This window comes from Apium graveolens, chromosome 4 (assembly GCF_009905375.1).
Source record: "Apium graveolens cultivar Ventura chromosome 4, ASM990537v1, whole genome shotgun sequence".
NCBI classification, from domain to species: domain Eukaryota; kingdom Viridiplantae; phylum Streptophyta; class Magnoliopsida; order Apiales; family Apiaceae; genus Apium; species Apium graveolens.
This window is the reverse complement of record NC_133650.1, coordinates 212,153,399-212,161,597: the sequence shown is the minus strand read 5'-3', so window position 1 is coordinate 212,161,597 and position 8,199 is coordinate 212,153,399. Positions and strand designations below refer to the sequence as shown.

Below are 8,199 nucleotides of genomic sequence, written 5' to 3'. Positions count from 1 at the left end.
GTTTATTCTTGTGATTCTTTGTTTAAGTTGTAATCTTGGATGCTAGTTTTCTTGTTTGTTGAACCTATTACTCTTGTTTAACGTATTTTGATTATTATTCAGTTTATAAAGACTTAGTTTATTATACCATGCTTTCATCGGAACCCACGGTGATGATGAGTTCGGTTATGAACTAATCGTTATCATGGGGTTCCAGCGGATTTATTTATGGATTTCATTAGTTAATTTGTTTCGATATCTTAGTGTATGGTGATTGTATGATATCCTAGTATTGGTCGTGCTTATTCGTCTTATGAGCGTCGCGAACTTATAAGATAGCGTGTCAATCTCTATTGAAGTGAAAATGAATATAGGTATTTAGAACTTGCCATGCTAACATAGGTTCATGTATTAGATATGCTTGATTCATAGGTAATTTTAACCATCTTACTTGCCCTATGTAATCACGATAGATAACTTGCGCATTAAATCTTTATGTTGTCAAATTCTATAGACATATAGGGTCTCAATATAATTGATGTCTATTCAGCTTCTATCTCTTTTATGGATTTCTGGTAGTAGGGTATTAGTGCAACGAAAGTTGGCGTTTAGTATTTTCATGTTATCTGATTAGTTGTCATCACCATAACATGCTAAGGTTAAGAAAAATGACTTTGAATGAAGTAGTAATGAAGTTAGAATCCCATGTTTGTCTCATATAGTAAATCAACCCTTTAATCTCTTAGTTAATTTTATGTTAGTTAATTCTTAGTCATAAACAATCTCAACTTGTTATTCGTCTTAGCATTGAATAATAACCATACCATCATTGAATAAGTACATTAATTGAAATTAACCTAAACCAGTCTTTGTGGGAACGAACTAGAAATAATTCTATATTACTTGCGAACGTGTATACTTGCGTGAATATTAGCACGTGTTTTTGTCCTAACAAGTTTTTGGCACCACTGCCGGGAAATCAGTATTCATTTTTAGTTTATGTGCATGTCATCAGTGGTCGTTAAAGTTCACTGACTCAGATATATTCTACTTACTTGTTTGCTTGTTGTTTTTTCAGGTACTCTAGAGAGTGTGTATGCTAACGTGTTCTTGATCTCACAAGAGAATACTGAATAAGGCGGAGGAAGTAGTTGAAGAAGTTTTTGTTGAAGAGAAAGTTGAAAAAGAAGCTCTTATCGAAATGGGAGAATGAGTTGTGAATCCAAAGGCCTTGATGGATTACTCTCAGCCAAAGATCAATGATATTCAGTCTAGCATTATCAGGCCAGCCATCACGGCTAACACCTTTAAAATAAAGTAGAGCACGATTCAGATGATATATAATTCATTTCAGTTTGGGGGTTCTCCTATAGAAGATCCCAACATGCACATCAGAGATTTTATCGAGATCTGCAGCACTTTCAAGTTCAATGGAGTTTCTGAAGATGCTATAAAGTTTAAGACTTTTCCCATTCTCTCTGAGGGATAAAGCTAAGTGTTGGTTGCATTCTCTACCACCAGGTTCTATCACCAAATGGGAGGACCTTGCTCAAAAGTTTCTAACTAAATTCTTCCCTATGGCGAAGACAGCTGCAATCAGAAATGCACTTACTTAATTTGCGCAGAAAATGGGAGAATCTTTGTGTGAGGCTTGGGATCGCTACAAGGAGATGCTTAGGAAGTGTCCTCATCATGGGATGCCTGACTGGATGATCATTAATTGATTTTATAATGGGTTGGGTGCAACTTCTAGACCCATGCTTGATGCAGCATCAGGTGGAGCCTTATGGGCTAAAAGCTACGATGAAGCTTATTAGTTGCTTGAATTGATGGCTTCTAATGAATACCAGAACCCAACTCAGAGAATGCCTCAAGACAAGGTAGCAGGAATTCTGGAAGTGGATACAGCTACTGCTATAGCTTCTCAGCTTCAGGCTCTAACGATGAAGCTAGATTCTTTGGCTAATTTTGGAGTTAATCAGATCACTAGTGTTTGTGAGCTTTGTGTTGGTGCGCACGAGACGGAGCAGTGTGCTATTTCTAATGAACCAGCTCAGTTCGTGAGCAGCTTTCAGAGGTCACAGTAACCATTTCCAGCCACCTATCATCCTAATAACCGCAATCATCCTAATTTTAGCTCGAACAACACTCAGAATGTGGTGCAACAACCTTATCAGCAGTATGTAGCAAAGCAACACAACCCCCTGGTTTTCAACAACCGCAATATGCACCAAGACAATAACTCCAACTGTAGCAGCTACCACAATCTAATGAAAAATATGAATTAGAGGAGTTGAGGCTCATGTGCAAGAGCCAAGCGGTTTCTATTAAGACCTTGGAGAATCAAATTGGACAGATTACCAATGCCTTGCTAAATCGACAACCTGGTACACTCCCTAGTGACACAGAAGTTCCAGGCAAGAGGGAAGCTAAGGAGCAGGTTATGGAAATCATATTGAGGTCTGGGAAGGTTACAAATCCTGAAAAATCTCAAGTTCCAGAAGTTGGAGTTGTGGCTGAAGAAGATTTGCAGAAGGAAACAGAGGTGGGACCAAGGAAGACAGCTGTTGTCAACACTCCTCCTGATGGTAATACAGAGGAAAAACAGGTCTATCCTCCATCTCATTTTCCTAAAAGGTTACGGAAACAAAAGCTAGATAAGCAATTTGCTAAGTTCTTGGAAGTTTTCAAGAAACTTCATATCGACATACCTTTCGCTAAATCTCTTGAACAGATGCCTAGCCATGCGAAGTTTATGAAAGGTATTCTCTCTCGGAAGGTGAAGCTAGATGACTTATAGACTGTTGCTCTCACAGTAAAATACAGTGATGTGCTGCAACAGAAGTTGCCTCCGAAGCTTAAAGATCTTAGAAGCTTCACTATTCCATGCTCCATCGGAAAGGTGTCATTCGACAAATGCTTATGTGACTTTGGAGCTATCATGAATCTGATACCTTTTTCTATCTTCTAGAAGTTTGACTTACCTGATCCAAAGCCTACTTATATGTCCTTGCAGTTGGCCGATCGTTTTATTATATATCCACGAGGCATTGTGGAGGATGTCTTGGTCAAAGGGGACAAACTCATCTTTCCTGCTGACTTTGTAATTCTTGATTCCGAGGAGGATAAGAAGATTCCCATAATCTTGGGAAGACTATTCTTGGCTACTAGCTGAACCTTGATTGATGTGCAGAAGGGTGGGCTCACTATGCGAGTATTGAATCAGGATGTGACTTTTAACGTATACAATGCCATGAAATTCCCTACTGATAATGAGGAGTGCTTAAAGGTGGAATTGGTCAATTATGTGCTTACTTTTGAACTTGATCAAATGCTAAGGTCTGATGCCTTAGAGAAGGCCTTGTTGGGGAATTCAGATAGTGAAGATGATGAAGGTGATGAGCAGTTGCATTATTTGAATGCTTCTCCTTGGAAGCGAAGGCTGGATATGCCTTTTAAATCTCTTGGATTGGAAGAGCTGAAAAATTCTCCAAAGCGCTTCAAGCCATCTATTGAGGAAGCTCCTACTCTCGAGCTTAAACCTTTTCCTAAACACTTGAGGTAAGCATTTTAGGTGATGCATCTACTTTTCCTGTTATTATTGCATCTGACCTTTCAGGTATTGATGAGGAAAAGCTCTTGAGAATTCTGAGAGAGATCATATCGACAATTGGATGGACCGTAACAGATATCAAAGGAATCATCCCTTCTTATAGCATGCATAAAATTCTGCTAGAGGAAGGTAGCAAGCCTACTGTTGAGCAATAGAGAAGGCTTAATCCGATCATGAAAGAAGTCGTGAAGAAGGAAATTCTCAAGTGGCTAGATGCAGAGATCATCTATCCTATTTCTGACAGTTCTTGGGTGAGCCCAGTACAGTGTGTGCCGAAGAAATGAGGCATCACAGTGGTGGCTTATGAAAAGAATGAGTTTATTCCTACTCAAACAGTCACGGGGTGGAGAGTTTGCATGGATTATAAGAAGCTGAAAAAAGCCACGAGGAAAGATCACTTCCCTCTTCCTTTCATTGATCAGATGCTTGACAGGTTGGCTGGGCATGAATACTATTGTCTTCTGGATGGATATTTGGGCTATAATCAGATTTGCATCACTCCAGAAGATCAAGAAAAGACTACCTTCACTTGTCCGTTTGGTACTTTTGCCTTCAGAAGAGTTTCTTTTGTGTTGTATGGTGCACCTACCATATTTCAGATATGCATGATGGCTATCTTCTCTGACATGATTGGTCAGAATGTGTAGGTGTTCATGGACGATTTCTCTATGTTCGTTGATTCTTTTGGCGAGTGCTTGCAAAATATTGGCGTCGTTCTTAAAAGGTGTGTTGAGACCAATCTGGTTCTCAATTGGAAGAAATGTCACTTTATGGTGCGACAGGGCATCATTCTTGGGCACAAGGTCTCTAGTAAGGGTCTTGAGGTGGAAAAAGCCCAGGTGGGGGTCATTGAAAATCTTCCCCCACCAATATCAGTTAAGGGAGTCCGCAGCTTTCTTGGTCATGCGGGTTTCTATCGGCAGTTTATCAAGGATTTCTCTAAAATCTATAAACCCTTTTGCAATCTTCTAGAGAAAGATGCCCTTTTCAAGTTTGATGACGAGTGCCTAGCATCTTTTGAGAGCTTAAAGAAGAGTTTGATTACGGTACCTGTCATAACCGTACTTCATTGGGATGAGTCATTTGAAATTATGTGTGATGCAAGTGACTATGCAGTTGGAGCAGTTCTTGGGCAAAGGAAGAACAATATATTTCATATGGTCTACTATGATAGTTAGACCCTCAATGGTGCTCAACTGAACTATAATACTACTGAGAAGGAACTCTTAGCCATTGTCAACGGTTTTGAGAAGTTTCGATCTTATTTGCTTGGGATAAAGGTGACAGTTTTCACTAATCACGCTGATATTCGCTCTCTCGTCTTGAAGAAGGACTCGAAGCCTAGACTGATTTAATTGGGTTTTTTACTACAAGAGTTTGAGTTGGAGATCAGGGATAGAAAAGATACTGAGAATCAAGTTGCTGATCATCTCTCTTGTTTAGAATATCCAAGTGCGACTTCACAGGATAAGACATTGATAAATGAGTCTTTTCCCGATGAGCAGCTGTTTGGGGTGCAAGAGGAGGAACCTTGGTTCGCAGACATTGTGAAATACCTTATGAGCAATATAATGCCTCCAGAATTGTCTTCTGCTCAAAGGAAGAAGTTTCTTCATGAAGTGAAGTGGTACAAGTGGGATGAGTCATTTTTGTTTCGGCAAGGAGCTGACCAAATCATCAGGAGATGTATTCCGTACAACGAGACGGAGGGTATCTTGCGAGACTGTCATTCGACTATTTATGGACCCCACTATGGTGGAGAAAAGATAGCAGCCCGTATCCTTCAAAAAGGATTCTTCTAGCCTACATTATTTAAGAATGCGCATCAGTTCGTGTTAAAGTGTGATCACTGCCAGTGTGGTGGTAATATGTCCAAGAGGGATGAGTTGCCTCTTAATGTTATTCTCGAGGTTGAAGTCTTCGATGTTTAGGGAATTGACTTTATGGGGCCATTTGTTTCATCTTGTAATAATCAGTATATCTTGTTCGCGATCAATTATGTCTCGAAATGGGTGGAAGTCAAGGCTTTGCCAAGAATGATTTGAAGGTAGTGCTTAATTTCCTTCACAAGTAGACATTCACAAGATTTGGGACTCCAAGAGTCATAACCAGTGACGAGGGATCACATTTCTACAATCGCAAGTTCACTGCTATGATGCAAAGATATAATGTGAATCATCGCATTGCTACAGCCTACCATCCTCAGACCAACGGTCAAGCTGAGGTATCTAACAGAGAGATCAAGTGTATTCTAGAGAAAGTTGTATGTCCATCGAGGAAGGATTGGTCTTTGAAGCTGGATGAAGTTGTTTGGGCGTATAAAATAGCATACAAGACTCCGCTAGGCATGTCGCCATTTCAATTGGTTTATGGTAAAGGATGTCATTTGCCTGTGGAATTAGAGCACAAAGCGTATTGGGCTTTGAAGAAATTGAACCTTGACTTGGATACAGCTGGAAAGAAAAGGATGCTTCAATTGAATGAACTCGATGAGTTTTGACTTCAAGCGTATGAGAACAACAAAATGTATAAGGAGAAAGTCATGAGGTGGCATGATAGGGGTCTAATGCTCATATCATTTGTGCCAGGGCAACAAGTTCTTTTGTTCAACTCTCATCTCCATCTTTTTCCTGGGAAATTAAAGTCGAGGTTGTCAGGGCCGTTTGTTGTCAAAACTATGTTTCCACATGGAGCATTGGAGATTTTTGAGAATGATCCAGGCCAAACATTCAAGGTAAATGGACAGTGATTGAAGCATTATTATGGGGATACGGCAAACCGCGAGGTGGTTAGTGCCGTTTTATTGTCCACTTGATCTCGGGATTCTACGTCAAGCTAGCAACGTAAACCAAGTAATTCTTGGGAGGCAACCCAAGCTTGTTGTACATTAGTAGAAGATAGAAAACAAGAAAACAAGAAAAAAACTCCAAAAAAATCAGAAAAAATGAAAAATTTCAGTGCCAACTACAGTAGCACGGTGCGCCCACGCTGGAAAGCGGGGCTGCCGCACTCAAACTTCAGTTACTGGGCGTGCCCACGCTGGTATGCGGGGCAACCGCGCTGGAAGTCCAGTAACACGGTGCGGCCACGCTACCAGGAGGGGCGACCGCGCTAGGTTCCTGTACCCGATTTTTTTTTAAAACAGCAGAAAAATACACACAAACACAAAATCACGTGGATTATGTTATTCCACTCCCCTAATTCTTCTCCATATTAATTTCTAAAGCTACCCATTACCCCCACTAACCCACAATCATAAATTACTTCTAATTATAAACCCTAATCTCTATATATATACACATACATCCATACAACCATCTCTGCAACACCCCCAGATCCGGGGTCGGGGATCCGGGTCGTCGCGGTTTTTCTTTTCACAATATCACTTAACTTAATTAATAATAAATAACCTCATGCTGTGACCCCACACTAACACACACCACAATACGTAATAGTCTCAGAGATGAAATTGAAATAAGTACAAGTCCTTGAATCCACAATTTAAAAGTTATTACAACCCAAAATGATTACTTGATAAGTTTACAGTTAATTGCCATTATCTGTCACAAGTTATAATTATACATAATTGGTTCCCAAAAGTAGAATGCCTGATCTACAAATAGATCGATCTCTGCAGCTATACCAGCTACGATATCAACGGGAAGATGCGGGACGCTTCCCACGCACTTGCGCTGGGTCTGCTTGAGTCTGGCCATCTTTCCTAACTGTTGTTGTGTGATGAAGAAATGAAGCAAGAGTGAGCATTACAGCTCGCAAGATAATATATAAGTGTAAACAGTAATGCAAGTATCTAAATGGATAACTTACTAGAAGCCTTTAACAAGTGTAAGATAATTACTTACTGGATATAAGCTTAAAGGAAGATGAAGTTACCAATTACTTCACTATACTTATACCATTTTAGAAACCTACTTGAACTACCACTGTTTAAAGTATAATAAGTTTTCAAAGGTTCAATATATAAATGAAACTACTATATAAGACTCGACTAGATTCAATCTTTGAAATATTGTTTAAAGGAAATGAAGTTACGAGATACTTTATTCGATGGAAACAACATTATAACTGTTTGACCCTGTCAATGCTTCGGCAACCACCCATCCGTAGCCTTTCGATCAAAATGCTTCGGGTAGTGTTGCAGAAATATCAAACTGGATGATGAACTCATTACGGGAGTTTGCCGCGCCAAGAAGACCACTTACGATGATCAGTCGCAGTAGTGCAACCCCACCATTTTCTACATGTAGAGGAGAAGCTATCGGATTTACTTGTCAACCGAACACTGGACTCCTAAGGAATGGACCATCTTAGCGGAACTTCCAGGCCATTTGGGCCAATATAATAAGGCTGGGCCGACGCCACTCGACCACTTACGCCACTCCTAGTTCAGATGAAATCCATGACTCTAAAACGAAAAGCTCGTCCCCCCTTTCCCCAAGTAGAAACTTGTTGATATGGCTCCACCAAGAAGTCGTATGTAGTTGGAAAGGAAAACTCACCGATATTTCCTAGGCGGTGCCTGTTAATGGATTAACTTGTTCTAAGAATTTTACTTCCCGAGTGTTGGGTAAGTAATCAAAAACTCT

At 40.1% G+C, this 8,199-nt stretch overlaps 1 non-coding gene across 1 annotated transcript; it reads right to left on the bottom strand.

Annotated features, from left to right (window-relative positions):
* Nucleotides 1-1,571: 1,571 nt before the first annotated feature.
* On the bottom strand, nucleotides 1,572-1,678 carry LOC141722914 (small nucleolar RNA R71). Its single transcript, XR_012575910.1, has one exon. It is a non-coding gene; the product is annotated as a small nucleolar RNA R71 (small nucleolar RNA).
* Nucleotides 1,679-8,199: the final 6,521 nt, after the last annotated feature.